The sequence below is a fragment of the Microtus ochrogaster genome, chromosome 5 (assembly GCF_000317375.1).
Source record: "Microtus ochrogaster isolate Prairie Vole_2 chromosome 5, MicOch1.0, whole genome shotgun sequence".
Lineage (NCBI taxonomy): Eukaryota > Metazoa > Chordata > Mammalia > Rodentia > Cricetidae > Microtus > Microtus ochrogaster.
Window position 1 is genome coordinate 73,193,275 of NC_022012.1, and position 20,109 is coordinate 73,213,383.

At 39.0% G+C, this 20,109-nt stretch overlaps 1 protein-coding gene across 8 annotated transcripts in view; it reads right to left on the minus strand.

Moving 5' to 3' along the window:
• Positions 1-19,020, minus strand: part of Herc1 (HECT and RLD domain containing E3 ubiquitin protein ligase family member 1) — a 166,544-nt gene extending 147,524 nt beyond the window's left edge. For 7 of the 8 annotated variants that reach the window (XM_026779067.1, XM_026779062.1, XM_026779065.1 and 4 more), the window contains exon 1: positions 18,904-19,020. The gene's annotated coding sequence lies outside the window, so the exon portion shown is untranslated. The remainder of the gene's footprint in view (positions 1-18,903) is intronic. The other variant, XM_026779061.1, reaches the window with a different exon arrangement.
• Between the last annotated feature and the right edge of the window lie 1,089 nt (positions 19,021-20,109).

Below are 20,109 nucleotides of genomic sequence, written 5' to 3' on the forward strand. Positions count from 1 at the left end.
AGATATATAGGTGAATATATAAATGAAAGTTAACAGCAAAGAGTACAGTAAAAATTTTGAGGAATAAAATGGGCAGAGAGAGGTAGTTAAATCACTTGTCAAATATTACCAAATAATTAAGATGGTAATTTTTGCTGTATGTTGTTTGCTTAAAAAGTACCCCCCCCCAAAAAAAAAAAAACAAAGGAAAAGAACTCAGTGACTTACAGGCCTTTGCCTTTTGTCTGTTTGAGGTTGCTAGTTAGTCCCACAAGTTCCCTCCCAGTCCAGCATCTCTGCAGAACAAGTCTTACATTTCAAAACACCTAATAACATTGCCAAGTCACTGTTTCTTATCTCCATTTCACCATATCCAAAATTAGCCCCACCACCTCTTCCAGCTTCTCCATTACACACACACACACACTTATACACACACACACACACACACTTATACACACACACACACACACTTTCCTACACTCTCTTCCTACATTGTTATAAAAACATCCTAGCCAGGCGGTAGTGGCGTGCACCTTTAATCCCAGCACTCAGAGGCAGAAGCATCTCTGTGAGTTCAAGGCCAGCACAGGCTCCCAAAACTACAAAGAAACCTTGTCTCAAAAAACCAAAACCAAAACCAAACAAACAAAAAACCAGATCCTTGGGCACATCACCAAGGCTAACCCGGGGACAAAACCAGAGTCTTCTTTAACTTCTTTCCTTTTTATATGGCAGATGGAATGGCAATCTCTTACACATTCCCACTGGCACAGCCATGTGTCACCTTTCATAAGCTGCTCTGGAAAGCACAAGTCCTAAGACAGTCTATCTACTTCTGCCAGGTTAATCTAAAGCTCATTTCTAACAATCAACTATATCACTGCCTAGCTATTAAAGACAAGGTGAAAGCTCTTTCCTACCAAGCCATTATGAAGTCCATTCAGAAGCAGGCTAGTTCCCACAACTCCAATTCAATTAACTGTCCCCCTAATTTATTATTTTATTTATTTAATTTTTGTATGTATGGGTGTTTTTGTCTGCATGGGGGTCTGCCTGGTGCATGGAGGCCAGAAGAGAATGTCAGATCACCTGGAACTGGAGTTAAGGGGACTCCAAGTCACCATGTAGATGCTGGGAAACAAACACAGGTCCTCTGCAAGACCAACAAGCACTCTTAACTACTAAGCCATTTCTCCAGCCCTTTGCCCTAATCTTTAACAAACCAAATTCTCCATTTCTGTGCCTTTTTTCACACTACTCTGTATGATTAAGGGTCCTCACTTACCGAATCTTTTCCTGTCAAAATTCATACTACTGCAAAGGCTTGTTCAGAAAGTTCAATCTTCCAAAGCCTTCCACACTGTAATTACCCCATGTTCACCGATATAGACTAAATCAGTTCTTCCTCTCTCATGTTATATTTGTTTAGACAGAAAAGAGATTTATCCTATTCTGCCTGTTTTGCTATTATTTATATGCTTGTTTTTATTACTCTGGCCCTGCTTATTTCACCAAACATAATTTTAAAGACTTGTATTCTATCCTATTCTGTTCTTTCAGACACTAGTACCAACTTCCCTCAGGAACTCTGTGGATGATGAATTAATATTAGTTTCATAATAAATCTACAATGAAACAATAAAACTAGCCATAATGAGGCTTTTAAAAATAAATCAGGTAATAGACTGCCTTCATCCTTTTTGTTATAAGTTGGAACAGTGAATCAGATGCTGTGTTTTTGTTTCTATGAAGATTGAAAATTCATTTTAAAAAGTCCTTCAAGCATCTTCATTATAACAATCCCCCACCTTTTCTTAATTCTTGTTACATTAGACCAAAGAAGAACACTGGAAAGGTGGGAAGATGAGATGAAAAAGAAATTAGGGTTTTTATTTCTCTGACATCCTTCAACCTCACAGAATTTTTCCCACAAAGGCCACAAGTCTTAACCAATACACTGGCTTCCATTTCTCCAACTCTCATCAGGCCCCAAGGTCTTCATGCTTCTTCTAGTTTATAGGTCCTGACAGCTTCTCGAGAATGCTGTCTTAGGAACATCACAATCCTGTTGCTTTCCTTAAGCCTACCAAAACATCTACAACTTATTTTTTTCCTGCCATCACTGCAACTGATCAAGCTCCGAGAAAGCCCTTCATTTTACTTGGGGATCACAAAAACTACCTTCCACAGCCTACCAAGTGTACTTCTGACAGCCCATATACTTCTGCTATCTCTGCTCTAGTTAGACAGTCATTCCTTCCAATCCTTATTATCACTCAACTGAGATGTGTTTACTGTGTCACCACTGCACTATCGATCGTTCATCCTCTTGCCTCTTGAAATATCTGACCCTTTTGACCTAAAAACTCCTGTACTCCCTTCAGGTCTAATGATTCAGTTCCTATCTGCCTCTCCCTTGAGAAAATCTTTTCTCATCTTGTAATTCCCATATATCTTTTACATGAAACCATTTAATACTGGGTGTTGCTTTGCATGTTCCCTAATTGTTAACTATATAGCCAATGAAGTGAAGTAACAAACGCTATCTTAAGATCCTTTTGTATTCTTTCATAAACATTTAAATTCAGTAACCAAGTGGCCCTCTTGGTGAAGTAGGCAGTCACTCTCATAATCTAAAATATAGTATCTTTTTACTGTTATTTTATTTTAATGAAATAATGTGTTTATTTTAAAACGATCCTTTGTAATACATATAACCTTATCATTTATTAAAGACAAAAGCAAATTTAAACAACCCAGGGACATCAGTGGATAGAAATATAGCTGAAACAAGATTATTTTGAACTGATAATTTGTTATAGATTTTATTTATTATTTTGGTGAAGAGGTGCATATTGGGCATGTGAAAGTCAAGAGGGCAGCTTTCAAGAGTCTGTTCTCTCCTATCATGTTGATTCTCAATGCTGAACTTGAGTCCTCAGGTTTTGTGGTAAGTGACTTCACCCAACAAGCCATCTCGCTAGCCTTTAAAAAACAAACAAACAACAATAACAAAACAAAAACAGGCTCTCATGTACCTCAAGCTGGCCTCGAATATGCATATACAGCTGAGGATGACACTGAACTCTGGATCTTACTGATGCTGTCTCCCAAATGCTAGCCATCACATTTGGCCTGAGTTGATAATTCTTGAAGCTCAAAATTGGTACATTAAAAGTTCTTTATTCTATTTTCTAAACTTTTATATCAACATATGCTGTGGGAGCTCCTTCCGCTCCTCTAGCCAATAGCCTTTAGGATACCAGCCCACTTGGGCGTGGTCTCTTATACTATAGCTGTAAAGCCCTCCCTCCCTCTCTCTCTCTCTCCCCTCTCTCTCTCTCTCTCTCTCTCTCTCTCTCTCTCTCTCTCTCTCTCTCTCTCTCCCAAAGCTTGCTTCCAGCTGTTAACTCTGTTCCTGTTCCCCGTTCGTGCAGAGGACTGTGATCTAGGACAGTGGTCTGTGAGTCTCCCCTAAATAAATAATACTTTATTCTATTTAATTCTGAACTAGTATGGGATTATTTTGTAACTTCCATCATTTGACGCCTGAACATGGGGACCAATCCACACTTTTTAGGCTCAGTTCACCAGCCGCATGGCACATTGGGCACTGACTCTCCTGCCCACGGCTCTAATTGGCCCTCAGATGCAGCAGGCTGCTGATCAGCGCTCTGCAGTTTGCAACCCACACACTGCCTCTCTGTGTATTACACACCAGCCCACACACTGCTGCCTATGATTCCTGCAGTGTACACAGTCTACAACTTGCACTGACAGAAAACTTTGGGTTTTCTTTTTTTCCCCCTGGGACCCAACTCTTAGAATCATTTGATCACCTTAATAACTGCTCTTAATATCTTTTTAAAAGCGTATTTGTCAGTACCTAATTAAACAACACATGCTGTTCGCTGCTGCTAGTGTCTCTCTGCCATGTATCTGCAACTGTGACACCTGCTGGCCGATAACAATTATTACACCTACTCCAATTCATTGTACTTACAACAGGTAAGATCTGAAAAACTACAAAAAACGACTGATAACATCGAGGAGTTCAATAATTATTTTGCTTATATTATGGAAGGTATTGTGCAAGACTTACGCTATTTTCTTTCCCTTTATTTGATTCTAGGAATCAGCTTTGTTTTCAATATTATCTCATTTAAAAAGTGGTTCAATACTAAGGAGAGAAATAGCATCAATTTGACAAAATTATCTGAAAGAATTTGTACTGTTGAATCTAACTATTGAAATCTGTTAAAAAGTTATGATATGTCCAAGGATGAGATATTACAGGAAATTCAGACTTTAAAAAAGTCAATAGTAAAAAGATTTGAAAAAAAATTGAGGAATTTATTGAAATTGATAAACAGGGACAGAAGGTACAAGGACAGGATTTAGCATCATCAGTACGTGCCAGATCCTGGGATGACCTACACAGAGTTACAACTGCATATCCAGTAATTTCCTCAGAAAGACCATCTGGCACAAAGTACCCTAAGGTAGTCAAAGAATATGCATGGAAACCAATACATATGAGTGATCTAAAAGAAATAAAATGAGCAATAGTTTCTTATGGGCTACATTGACCTGTTGTCAGGGAAACAGTAAAAATGTGGGCTTCGAGCACTAAGGCTACTCCGCACAATTGGCTTCAATTCATCTCAGTGGTCCTAGAAAATGGACCTCAGCTGCTTTTGAAGTATTATTGGAGAGAAAGGGCAAAAATTATAGAGCAACAGGGGAAAGCAAAAGGATTTGAGACATCCGAAAATCAAATTTTTGATACTCAGGAACAGGCTCAAACAACGAACTCACCTTGTCCCTATGCGGCACAGCAGCTTTAAATGCTTGGAACTAGGAAGGAGGACTGAGTCATATATTAGGGTTAAATAGGGCCAGAGAACCCTTTACTGACTTCTTTCAAAGATTAACTAAGGCTGAACAAATAAAGTGACAGAACCTGAAGGCAGATATGTACTAATTGAATCCTTAGCTTTTGAAAATGCCAACTTAGAATGTAAGAAGATCCTTGGACCTTTAAGGTTAGATTAGCACCCAAAGATGAATGGATTTTGCATACAATGAATGTTGAAACATTTGACTATAGTACTGAAGCTTGGGTAGGAGAAGCAATTTTAATGGTATAAGGAGACACCAAAATGTCAAAACGTTTTAACTGTGGAAGAATAGAACAGCTAAGAAGGGACTGTAGACAAGGAATTCCTAGGAATAATGTCTCCTCTAGGAATGGGAAGAATAGGAGGACTCAGCCTTCTGGTATGTAGGAGGTGTGGCAAAGGCCAACACTGGACTAATAAATGTAAGTTGATAAGAAACAGACAAGGCAACCTAATATGACTGGAAAACTCCTTGGGGGGGGGGGCTTTGGCAGGCCCTGATGTCAAGCAAGGCCCAGTCATTCCCAGTCACTGTGGACAACAGGTCTCACCAGGAAAATTAAACAACCCAGTGCCTACAGTAAAAAAGCATACTGTTCTGGATGATGGAACAGATCTGGAAGATGAGCCAAAAACTCCAGTAGGAAATAGGAAACATATATTTTGGCAGACTTCTATAAATGATCAAAGACCAAAGCTAAGAGTGTGTATAAATGACATTAAAATTGAGGGATTTCTAGACACAAGTGTGGATGTGACTCTTGGCATCCAGATTGGTCTCTTCAAGAGGCAGATACCCAATTCCTAGGAACTGGAACCCTATTGAAGATTAGATAGTCACAGTTACTGTCCTTTTATGATCTTGCCAAGCCATTTCCAATACAAGACTTAGATTCCATAGGATAGAATGTTTATTAAAACATTTAGCATATGTTCCTTACTTAATATTGTTTATGCTGGTTATAATTCTAATCTTATACTTGATATCTGTTCCTAGTGTATATAGTTTTGTATTGGGTTTAAAACTCTCTTAAACAAAAGGGGGAAGTGCTGTGGGAGTCTCTCCCGCTCCTTCAGCCAACAGCCTTTAAGATACCATCCCACTTAGGCGTGGTCTCTTATACTATAAATGCAGCTATAAAGCTCTCTCGTTTCCAGCTGCTAAACTCAGTTTCTGTTCCCCGTTTGTGCAGAGGAGTGTGATAGACAGTGATCTACGAGTCTCCCCTAAATAAATAACCCTTTATTATATTTAATTCTGAACTAGTGAAACATATGCTTAAAATATTCTGTTTTTGAATATTTGTTTATTTTCCTTCTATGTACACTTGTGAGTGGATTCAGTATGTAAACATCCGATATGTATTACGTCTATGGCCTGTAGAGAGCAGAGGAGAGATGCCCCTGGAACTGGAGTTACAGGTGGTTGTAAATCACCTCATGGGTGCTGGGAACCAAACTAGGTTCTCTGGGAAAGCAGCAAATGCTTTTTAACTGCTGAGCCATCTATCTAGCCCCAAAATAATATTTTTTTAAAAGTTTGTTTAGTTTTTCAAGACTTGGCTGTTCTGGAACTCATTCTATAGACCAGGCTGGTCTCAAACTCACAGAGATCAACCTGCCTCTGCCTCCAGAGTGCTGGAATTTGAGGCATGTACCACCACTACACAACTTTTTTTTTAAAGATAGAATGCTACCTGGGAATTAAATTAGCTGCCTAGTACTGAATGAATATAATCTCTACATATTTTCAAAAGAGATAAACTCATAGTCAGACAAAAGTGGCCATCTGATCATACTATAGTTAAAGTACTATTTTAAAAAATCATCTGAGGAAGGAGGTGGAGGTAGAACACTTGCCTAACAAGTCCAAAGTCCTTGGTTTTATGTAGAGCTTTACAAAAAAAAAAATCTCTTGACAAGATGCTCACCAGCAATCCACTTGATAAACCTGCCTATACAATTCCTATTACTTACAACTTCTTTAACAGCATGCTGACCAAAAGCTTTCTGTGAAGAAAGGTTTAAATTATTTTTTTAATTACTTAATAAAACAACATTCACAGAAAAGACATTGTAGATTTGCAAACAATATTGCAGTCACTGTTACTCTCTAGTTCCATGGGCCATTAGTATTTCTGGAATTTATCATCATCAGGTTTATGGCTTAAGACTCGAGTGCACTGAGCTCATAAGCAACTAGTTTTACCTTGTGTACAAAAACCAAGTCCTGCCTGCTCACTCTGAAATAAGGAGCCAACCCAAAAGATGGCAGACAAGAGGGAGATAGTGATTAGAATGTAGTAAAAGAAAGCATAAGAATATAAAATAGCTTTGAAAGAACAGAAAGACATCTTAAATAATAGTTTAAGAATGCAAAATACTCAGCAATTAAAATTTTGGAAAACAAAGTCACATCTTGTTGGTAACCAACTACTTTAAAGCTAAGTGCTTCTGTTAAATTCCTATCTTACTTTATTCCTGTATTTTGCATACCTTCTCACTATCTCAGAATAATTTTAATGTAACCAAAACAATTTCAGCTTGTCTTTGCTCTTAGACAATTTTTTTTAAACCTTGCCTGTTAGTGTTGAATTTCAAGGTCTACCAAGAAAACCTTGACATTTCAGAATCCACTGATGTTGATTTTTCTGCAGCAAAACCTGATCCTTTCACTAATTACTGTTCTATCCTAATACCTATTCCTTTTCTTGGCAAAACAACTAGACTCATATTTTTCAAAATCAAACCAAATATGTAGATCCTAAAAAATGTATTACTATCAATTCTGAATTCCTCAACGCCCATGAAAATATGGTCCAACCCACAGGATACTACTCAGATGAGACTTCAGACCTCCGAAACCATCACATGGAGGCAGCTATTCCTGTGATGTGCTTCCCAGAACGTCTGTGTCAACACTGATTTCACTGATGAGTTCTCAGTCAGCATCATTAACTAACTACCTGTGTTCTCTGTGTTCCAATTTCCTCATATGCAAAGTAGTTTACAGATTTAAAGGAGTATTAAATAACACAGAAAAATGTTTTAAAAGTACAAGTTAGTTAAGTTACAGCTGCAAAAAGTGACAAATACATGTTAACTAGTTAGATTTAACCATTCTACAATAAATTTACACTTCAAAATTAAGCAGTCTTGTCAATCTAAAAATAGTAAATGAAATTGCTCAGACTATTGCCTACATAAGTGTCCAATAACCAGCATTATAGTTTACATATGCAGATGTCTACTCTCTACCATATTATTATTAAATTATACACATCTCTCCACTCTCCCTTACTCATTCTTTCCAAAAGATTTAAAAACTGGAAGAAAATACAACTACGATTATCACTCAGGCTCACTTCCAGCCTTCAATCAAAACTTTAAATCAAGAATTTAGAATGGTCAGGCAATGGTGGCACACACCTTAATCCTAGCACTCAGGAGGCTGAGGCAAAAGGACCTCTGTGAGTTCAAGGTCAGCCTGTCAGCCTGGTCTACAGAATGAGTTCCAGGACTGGATTCATAGCTACTAAGAAACTCTGTCTTGAAAAAAACAATGAAGGGGAAAAAAAAGAGGAGGAGGAGGAGGAAAAGGAGGAGAAGGAGAAGGAGGAGAAGAAAGAATTTAGAACATTGTCATTCTCAGCTGCAAAGTAGAGTCCAACTTGGGCTACATACGACACTGTCTCAAAAGAAAAGATAAAATGGTATGTGTTAAGGAGGATATAGACACCCACTGGCTAAAATAATGTATCTTAGAATATTCATTATGGAAATTACTCAAAAAAAAAACTTAAGGTCTCTTCTGGATATACACTCCACAGAAGTAAAATCAGCACCTCAGAGATATCTAGATTCTCATGTGCACTATGGTATTATCACAGTGGTCAAGATGCGGTGTTTGAATGAGAATGGCCCCCATAGGCTCATATACTTGAATGCTTGGGCTCTAGATGGTAGAGCTGTTTGAGGATTAGGAGGTGTGGCCTTGTTAAAGAAGGTATGTCACTGGATGTGAGCTTTGAGATTTTAAAAGTTCATGCCATTCTCAGCACTCTCTCTGCTTCATGCCTGTGGATCAGAATATAAGCTCTCAGCTACTGCTCCAGCATCGTGCCTGCTTGTTCATGTTCACCTGCTGCCATGTTCACCACCATGATGATCCTGAACTCTCACCCTCCGGAACCATGAGCCTCAGTAAATTCTAATATAAGTTACCTTGATTATGTTGTCTTTTCACAACAGAAAAGCAATTAAGACAATAGCTGTCAACAGATGACTGAATAAAGAAATGATGAGATATATACAATGGCATATTTCATTTGATTGGGGAAAAAAAAGGAGATTCTTATAATCCCAGTAGTCAGGAAACTGAGGCAAGAGGATCACAGGTCTAAAGCTGGCCTGGTTACACAGTAAGAGAAGATAAAGAGAGGGGGGAGTACGGTAGGAAAACAAAGGGAAAGAGGAATGAAGAAAGCAAATTTGAAAAGATGGCTCACTCCTGTAACCTAGCACTAGGAAACCTGAAACAGATTTTGTGGTTTGCCCATGTTACATAGGAGACTGTCTCAAAAAGATGAACCAAAGAGACGGTTCGGTGAGTAGAAGTGCATACACAACAGATCATGGCACACATCTCTAAGTCCAGCAGAACTCCTATGAGAGGTGGAGACCAATCGCCAGGCCAGCTAGCCTGAAGTATACAGTACACAGTGCAACTATAGAAACAAGAGAGACCATGCCTCAAAACAAAGCAAATGGGAAGAAGCAACTCCTAAAGTTGCCCTCTGGTATACCCACAACACACACCATACACACATACATACATATATATGTAAAATGGGTGTTTAAAATATGTACCTAAAATCATCATTTCACTAAAAATCATACAGTATACCTCGAATTTATACAATAAGCCTGAAATGAAGAGGGGGGGAAAATAAGAACTGGGGATGGAATTCCATGGTATTGTATCTACCTAACATGCACAAGACCTGCATTCAATCCACAGCACAGCAAATAAGGAAGTAAATATGAAAGAAGAGACACAAAAGGTTGATGAAGACCACTAATCACCAAAATCAAGTGTTATCTGAGGTCTGTATCAGCATCAAAGACATTTTAAGACCCCACCAGACAAATACTGGTTCTATTCACAGTCAAGCACCTAGCACCTGTTTACCTGGGAACCATCAATCAATCATAAACCACTAAAATATAAGTTCCTTAGGTGCAAGAATGCACTGACTTATTTGTCAGTGCTGGGGATCACACCCAGTACCTAACGTATGCTAGGCAAGCATTGAGCTACATTCTCAACCCTGATTTTTAATTAATGTGTTCCTAGCACCTGGAGCAGTATCCTTTCCGGCAAAGACCCTAAATCCCCAGCCTTACTTGCAACCCTGTAATGGAGATGACTTTAGTTGTCCTAGTTCCATGGCATCAGTAAAATTTGATGGGACCATCCTAACGCAGAACTTTAAACTCTCAGTTTCATTTTAATATTGGTCTTCTTGGGGGGGGGGGTGGCTTGAAATGGTTCACACTACTCTTACAGAGGACTGCAATTCAGTTTCCAGAACCCACAACAAGAGGCTCAAGTCTACCTCTCATTCCATCCCTAGGGGAATGCGGTGTATCTAGCTATCTTAGGCATCTGTACTCATATGCACATACCCACACACTCACATACACATATTTTAAAGTAACAAAAATAAATCTTTAAAAAAAATTGGTCTTCTTGCTTATAGGAGCTGTAACAAATTACAAATACCACCATTGCTGGTAAAAATAGGTCTTGATACCAAAGACGTCAATATGTACTGCATGTGTTGTTCAAAATATCATTAGCTATCATGAAAAGTGAACCAGTAACTATTATTTTAACAGATCCCAGAAGAAGAAAAGCTCTTTCTTCCAAATTCAGATATCTTTTGGGAACCACTTCAAGAATTTTAGCATACAGGCATTATGAATCAATCCTATACTTCCATTAAATGAGAAAAGGCTCAAATAAGAAATCATGGCTAGGCTAGAAATTATATTCCAATCAATTTCGCCTACATATAATAATTTATATGTATCAGTACAAGACTGGGGGATAATATATTTTTCAATCTATAACAATCCACTAAACCACAAGTCTTTCCACAATGATTACAAAGCATTTTTAATCACTTATCTCTGAAAAAATTAAAAAGACAACATATCCTATTGGTAAGTCTACAGGAAAAAAACTGCTTTCATAAATTTCTGATGATACATATATAAAGAAAAATGAAAATACTTAGCAAGACTACATAGGCATTAAACTTCTGACCCATCAATCCTACTTATAGAACTCTACTAGAAAGATATATCATTTACCTCTACTAACACAAAAATAGATATCTACAAGTTCATTTATAGAAACATGTTTATAACTGCAAAATACAGAAAACAACCAAATATACATAGATGTAGCTGTATCTATACAGCTGTTTTAGTTTTTAAAAAAACAAAAACAAAAACAAGATACTCTAGAGGCAGGGGTAGGCAGAGATCTGTGGTTCAAGGCCAGCATAGTCTACTCAGAAAGTTCAAGGCCAGTATAGTCTACACAGTAAGTTCAAGGCCAGCATGGCCTATATATTATGACCCTATCATTTTAAAAAGAATTTTAAAATAAATCTGGAGTATGAAAATAATATATCTTCAAAAGAATGGACCAGTGTGCAACATTTCTGGGATACATTACTGATAAGTAAAAAATGCAAAAGATTATGATAAACTCTCCATGTAGAAAGGAATAGAAGAGCTAGACACATAGCTCAGTGAAAGTAGGAAAAAAAAACAATGGCCATCAACTGAAACATAGATGAATAACATATGTTATATAAATATCATTTAGCCATGGGGGAAAAAAACTAAAGTACTCATACATGCTACAGCATAAATGAACTTTGAACGAATTACACTAATTTAAAGAAACCAAGAACAAAAGACCACATATTATACAATTTCACCTACACAAAATATCCAGAACAGAATAAGCACATCCACACAGAAAGTAGAACAGAATACAGACCTGGGAAGTGACTGCTAATGATCACAAGGTTTCTTTTGGGGATAATAAAATGTCCTAGAATTAGAGAGTGGTGATAACTGGCACAACCTTATGAATATACTTTTTTAACTACATGACAGCAAAGTCCTGTAACCCAGTATTTAAAAGATCCATGAGGACCTCTAATTTGAGGCACAAGGAGACGTGTATGAAGAAGGAACCAAGCAAGCAAACACCTACACAAACCTGGCTTGCTCACTTTAAAAGAATGTATGTAGTATATGCCTGTTCCCAGCTATTCAGGAGATAGAGGCAGCTGAACCACTTGAGGCCAGGAATCTGAAACCTGGGCAACATATTAAGATTCTGTCTCAAAAATAATGTATTAATTAAATTAAAGGGTAAGTTTTATGGTATGTTGTTTATAAGTCAACTAAAAATTACATGAGAAAAAATGAGTAAAAGAAAATGTAGGGGCCAGTGAGATGTCTCACCAGGTAAAAGTGCTTGCCACTAAGTCTGTTACCTAAGTTTGATCTCCGAGACCTACATCATGTAAGCAAAGAACCAATTCCAGGCTGTCCTGTGACCTCCATATGTATACTGTGGAATGCAACGCACACATTTAATTCTTTAAAATGCACATAATCTGTTAACTTGAGTAAAATAACAGAGGAATAGATAAAAAGTAAATTTAAACTCTGGATACCTTAATAGACATGGAAAAAGAGAAACAACGACAGTGACATAGGATTAAAACAGTAGAAAGGAGGACAGAGTGATACTTCTGAGTAATTGCTTTAAGCAGTAAAGTTTAACAGCAGTGGCATTTAGTAACTGTACTGTTTCACAAACCAAAACTAACAAAAACACCCATGTATGATGAATTCATGCCTGTTGCCCCAGCACTCAGAAGGCTGAGGCAAGAGAATACCAAGTTTGAGCCCAAGGTGAAATACCTGAGAGTTCTTTTCTGAAATCATCATCATTCATAATAATACTTAGTTAACATCAACCAGGACTGAGAGAAATCAAAATAGAAAATAAAGAAGTCACAAAGGAACTGAACTGCACTGCATAAAAGTAACAGAGCCACACTAAAGAAAGCAGGGAATAAAACAGCTAACCTAAATAGCCAAGGCTGAAGATGATACTGCACACAGAATCAATTTAGTGAATGCTTTTCATAAGTTAGCAAACTACCTGATGGCTGCTCCAAAAGTTAACAAAGGTATGTTAGTATACTGAGATCCAGGATTCTGTCACAGAAAGAAAATACAAATAAGGAATGAGGGAAGGTCAGAACAACCTTGTAGTTTTGAAAGAAAAAGTATTGATATAAATGCATGGTCTTTTTTTTATTAAATTTTTTTTGTTTATTTTTTTTTAGTTGTTGAAAAAAATTCCCACCTCCTCCCCATTTCCCATTTCCCTCCCCCTCTCCCCACTTCTCTCCCCCTCTCCCCACTCCATTCCCCCTCCCTCTCGAGACTGAAGAACAGTCCAGATTCCCTGCCCTGCGGGAAGTCCAAGGTCCTCCCACTTCTATCCAGGTCCAGGAAGGTGAGCATCCAAACAGGCTAGGCTCACACAAAGCCAGTTTACCTTAGAACCTTCATCTGGCGATGGATCGAGATAGAGACAGAGACCCAAATTGGAGCACCGGACAGAGCTCCTAAGGTCCAAATGAGGAGCAGAAGGAGGGAGAACATGAGCAAGGAAGTCAGGACCACGAGGGGTGCACCCACCCACTGTGACAGTGGAACTGATCTATTGGGAGCTCACCAAGGCCAGCTGGACTGGGACTGAATAAGCATGGGATGAGACCGGACTCTCTGAACGTGGCGGACAATGAAGGCTGATGAGAAGCCAAGGACAATGGCACTAGGTTTCGATCCTAATGCATGGTCTTTAATGTACAAAGAAATAAATATAATTGCCCTTCAGTATCTTCAGGAAATAGGTTCCAGAGTCATCACCCCCTCCCTGGCAAATAAAATCTATTGTTCTCCGGTCCCTTACAGTCAACTTCTTAAACTGTGAGGAGTAATTCCATAATGTAACTAAATTCAGGGTGGTCAAAAGTCTAGCTACAGTATAGGTTTCTGGACACAAGAATGAACCCAGTGAGTGTCTAGCAGCACTGACCCTGCTGCATGCTGTTCTATACTGAAGCCATGGTTCTGAACATGTGCAAGCCATGGCACTATGCATGCCAAGGAGAAATGCCAGAAACACCATGGCTCAGATTGAGGTGACTATAAATTATGGATTGCAGTATTTTTACTATGCAAACAAAATGTTCCACTCATATAGAAATACAATAGTTGAATTACAGAAAATAAGACTTCCAATATTTTTATCATCATTCCTCAGCAAATAAGCATCAAGCTAATATATATCTGGATTGTTCTATGTTAGGACATTGGATTTTTAAAGTTGCTGGCTTGACTTTCACATAAAAATCATTAAATTTTGATTTCAAATTAGGACACTTTGCCACATTTCTGAAATGGCTCTAAACATACTTCTGCAATTTTGTACTATAAATTTATGAGAAGCAGAAATATCAATGCTGTTGACTATAAAAGCAAAATATTGATCAATTCTAAAAAATATTGGAAGAACCTCTATGTCCTATAGCATCAAATATTCAGTCAAGATTTAATTTCTTATATAAAAGTAAGCAAGCACACCTATTTCTCAATATTCAAATTTGTTTTCATCTTTAGTAAATCCATATGAATGCAAAAATAGCTGTTTTAAAATAACTTTACGATTATCAGTAAAACTTTCATTTGTATATTTTACTTTATATAACTATATATTCAGGATCACATAAAATCTTGACAAAAGGTTAACCTGAGTAAAAAAGGTTTGAGAAAACCTGTATCATATTTGCCCACAATCTACCCATAACATAAGAAATTACATCTAATACTTAATATAATACAGTTACTTTACTTAGGGTAGGTGAGATGGCTCAGTAGCTAACAAGGCTTGTCACCAAGGCTTGCAACCTGAGTTTTGTCCCCTAGATCCACATAGTGAAAGAAGAGAACTCTCACGAGTTGCCCTTTAATTACTACACACACACACACACACACACACACACACACGATACAAAAACATACAAACACAAGTACACACATACAAACACACAAATAGATAAATGTGATTTTTTTTTGCAAATATTTTCAATCATGCCCATTGAATCTATGGACGTGCAATCCTTACATAAGGAGGGCCAGCTTTTTAAATATACTTCCCAATTCATCCAAAGGCCTAGGAATAAGTAGCCAAAGCTCAACTTTAAGTACTATTCTCCAATAAAAGGTACCAGAACTCCCAGGAGAAGTGGTTAATCCCAGGATTGGGATAAGAAAACAGGCTGAATATTACTAGTCTGTGGAAGCAGAATAGTAAAAAATTATATTATTATTAACCTTTCAGTTTAACATACAAAATAAAGGGGATTATTATGACACCTTCATATACATAACATACATAGTTTTTATTTGTTCCTCTCTCCTACAGGACTTTCCTGAGACAGGAAAAGGTGGAACTAGAAAAGCTCCCAGAGGCCAAAGCTGGAACAATGTGAGCAACATAATATTATTATATTGGATAACAGTCAGTAGAATCAATCAAATACCCACACCACCATACTAAAACAAATAAACAAATGGGTGAGAAAGGGAGAATCCTTTATAGATGAAGTCCAATTCATAAATGTAAGAATGAGGAAAATACAAATATTTCCACAATGTATGCTACAAACAAGAGAAGAAAGTTTGAAAGAAACCACCTATCCATAGTTCTGAAGTATCTCCTACAAGAAAATATATTAATACATCAACGAGAATACAAAGGGACAAAAAGTAACCTCACCTAGAATAATCCAGCAGAAGTCATCAGAACAAAGTAATCAAGGTTAAAATATCATTAGTAACTAGACATATCAACACTATGAGCCCCATAAAATGCATTGATACAGTATCATTGCTACAGTCAAAACATGAGTAATTTCAATCTAATCATGAGAAAACTATCAAATAAGCCAAAATGAGAGATTGCTACAAAATCAATGACTAATACTCAAAAAAGTCATGAGAAACTTAGCAATTAGCCAGCAGTGAGGCCTCTTAGCACTTGGATCCAGAGGCAGCCAGATCTCTACAAGTTCAAAGCCAGCCTGGTCTACACAGCACACAGTACCATCAACCAAAACAAACAAACGAACAAACAAACAAACAAAAAAAAAAACCAAGCAAACAAATCAAGCCAGGCATAGTACTACACACCAATATTCTCCATATCCTCAGCACCTGGGAAGTGGAAGCAGGAGGATCATGATGAGCTCATGAGCAGTCTCAGCCAGAGTTAGAAGCAGCCTAAGCTGCATAAGATCCTGTCTCAAAAAGAAAAAATTAAAAATAAAACCTAGAACCATCGTCTGTTTCAACCATCATACTTACTTGCTGATAGAGCTTCTCTAAAATTTAATATTCCCATTCATTTACAGGGCCAGCAGAAAAAAAATAAGATAATAACCAAAAGGGCATCTTTTAATGCCTATTTCATGCTCCTTTCAGTTTTTTTAAAAAAAAAAAAAAACTAGCTTAGGTGACATTGCTAAATTTATAATCTCCTTTTTAAATGACTTAGTCAATAATTTCTGTTCAAGATCTTGATAATATCTAGGAGGTATCCAAAACAAACTGTTTTATAAGTACATTAAGGCAAAGTTTTATATACAACTAAAAAATTCTATTCAACTGTTTGTTCCTTTTATGGTTGTCTACCTACAAAATTTTAAGAGTTTCTTCATTGTTTTTTGAAATCGTATCTCCAATGTAGCCAAGACTGACCTGGAAATCTTGACCATTCTACCTCTACCTATAATTCAACTTTTGCTTCAGTTATGCTTTTACTTAACACAAGCTTCACCTTATCCCAAAATAATCACCATTGTCACTTTTATTCTAAAAAACCAAACTTAAAAATCAGCTGTCCACTGCACCCAGTCATTTTTCTTAATATGCTAAGGCTCTTCACTATCTGTTACCTGCAACTTCTAATAACCAGTACAGCCCAATCAACAACATATTCTCTGAAATCCATTTAAATAAAATGGTATTTTCATACATGTTTATGTTAATGAGCAAATTAAGTGATGCATTTCCATTGCTTTCTCCTCCACACGCCACAAGCATGTCTGCATGGAGAAAATATATGATCAGGAAATCAATGGATTAGTGTCACGTGTAAATGGCAAGACTGAAAATTTAAGAAGTGATAAGAACCATACAGGAAGCAAAATTTATAAAAGCTACTAATTACAGGAGGCCTTAACAGGCCATCCATCCAATGACAACTGACAATCTATCCTATTTTTGAAGGGTGCCAAGTTTCCAACCTCCCTAGATAACTTTCTGTCACAAAACCCTGGCATGTGATTTGGGGAAAATATTATAATTGACCGTTCTTTGCCCTACCTAATGCTGCTTCTTTCTCAAATAATATGACAAAATATTTTAGTTTATTTCTAAGATATACAAATGTGTGTACAGGTATAGAGGACAAACATGTATAACATTTGTGTGCATTGGTGCACAATACAGGCACACAGGACATGCACTTTTGCTTGTATAAGCACACAGGTATGAAAACCTATAATCAAAGGGACATCACCATCAATTTTTAAAAACTTTGAAGCTTAGTTTTCTTCTCATCGTAATTAATATTGCTTTTGCTTTACATAAATACTGGCCCAATTTAGAGGACTCACCACAAACAAAACTATAAAAATATTCAGGTATTAAATCCAAAAAGAAAAATGTTCACATTTGATTTTTAAAGCCATTTGAGCAAAAATCGTTTTGGAAGAAGGCATAATAAAAGATGGTGATGGCAGGGTACAGACGGTGATAATGAACAAGTGACCGGTTTAATCAAGTGGGCCAAAGGAATGACAAAACAAATCATTTGAGGAACACACATAAAATGAGGATGTACCATTCAAGGACGAACCAAGTACTATTAACCAAAACTTAAAGGGCCTATTAGAAATATACCAAAATATTAATAGTGAAATGTTATCTCTCTGGAGATGGGTTGCTAATTCGCTGAAATTTATCACTTTTGTTATTTGGTTACCTACATACACCTTCAAAGTATTACAGACATTTTTGAAACTAATGCAAACGCAGATTCTATCCTTATGCTCCACAGTTAACATACATATGCACACATATATACATACATATACACACACACACAGCGCGTCTTTACATAACCTACTGGGAGAGGTAAGAACCAAGCTTCTGTCCTCGTGTCTCCCGGGAACCCGCCACCCATCACTGCTCCCTGGGATAGCTCCTGTCATCACCACCATCCACCTCTCACTCCGGAGACTACACAATAGTCTTCCCGTCTCCGCTCCAGGTGGCCAAGTCTTTAGAAACTGTTGTTTTACCGAGTGAGAGATTTGAAGAAAGGTTTACCGAAAGGATGAGCAGCCTCCACCCAAAGGCACAGACAACAAGAAAGACACATCGTCTCAACCTCCACCCCTCCGAAGTCTGCCGGCGACCGGGAGCACCGGAGTCGCGACTCCCCAAGATGAAGAGCGCGGAGAGCCGCTCCCCAGTCCCAGTCCCGGCTAAGGGAGCAGCGCTCGTTAGCGGATAAAGGGGAGAAGGTCACAGACGCAACCCCTGAGGAGCCAAGGGACGCGGGCAGCGAGCCTATTCAGGGGCGGGTCCCTCGGCCCTCCCGCGGGTAGCTAGGCTACTAAGAGGCTTCCGAGGGGCCGGGGCTTCCTCAGGCCTCCGCCCGCCGTCCACAGGGAGCCGGCAGTCCCACTCGGCGGGCGGCCCGGGAACGGCCCCGAGTGGCCCGGCTGGGCCAGCCGAGCACACACACGGGAGGTCCAGATGGTGAAAAAGAAAGCGTTGTTACCGTACGTGGGTCGGGGGCTGGCGGCGGTGGGGTGCGGCTCCAGCGCCCGGCACCTGGCTGGCCAGCGGCTGCGCTAGCCGCGTCCTTTATATTTTTGCTGCAGCGGCGGCGACTTGTCAAAGGGAAAGACGTAAGAGGCGGCGGCAGCAGCAGCAGCAGCAGCAGCGGCGAGCGAGTCTCGCGGGACTTGTGGGAACTCTCGCGAGATCCGGGGCGCTGGTCCTGCCTCCTCCGGGCCGGCGCGGGAGGAGGAAGGCAATCTGAGAAGAGGGGAGGGGCAGGGACGCCGGTTTAGGGAGTAAGGGTTTGAAAGCGGTGAGACCTTTGGGGTTCGGGAGACCCCGTGTGGGTTCTCCGTCCCGTGTGTTCCCTTTGAGTCCTCGCGAAGTCACTTCTATTCCGTAGGGAACTGACAATTGGGGATTTTTCACAAGGGGAGCTGATGGATCTAGCGAGCCCTAACGGGACAGTTCACCGGAGACTCCGACTGTCCCGAATCCGAGAGCTGCCGGGGAATCGGGGCCGCCCAGGACCTCGAGGAAAAACTGGGGCCGGGCCGAGTCGCCACACCCCTTTATCTCGGCTGAGCTTAGGGCGCACTACGCTCTTTATCTCCCTTGACAGATGGCGCTTCACCTTACGGCTGGTGAAGTTCAAGCCCCAGAAAGTGTTTAACTTGACCTACTTCTGCCCAGTTATTTGTTTCTGAGGACCACGGGAGAATTGACCTTTAGCTAAAGGTCATGACCCAGACCTATACAATGAGGAACTTAGAGGACTCTGACTGGCTAGATCATCTATCCCCAGTGCCTAGCACAGATGTAGGTGCTAAATCAAATTGTTGAATGCTCTATTCTTAGAACTCCGACCTCACCTTTGTAACTACCTTCATCAAAATGTTTTTCTGAGGAGCTGGAAAGAGAGCTCCACGGTTAAGAGGGCTTATTGCTCTTACAGAGGACTTGAACTCCTCAGCCCCAAGTCAGGATGTCCACAAACATCAACACCCTCTTCTGAACTCTGCGGGAACACTCATGTGCCCACACTCATACTTATAGGTAATTTTAAAAAATAAAATCTCTTTTAAAATTTGTTTTTGCTGAGCACCAATTATATGGAACTAACAGAAGATATAGATGGGGTGGAGCAGGTATCTGACTCAGAGGCACAGGAGACATGATAACAACGTATACAAGTGTCTGTGTG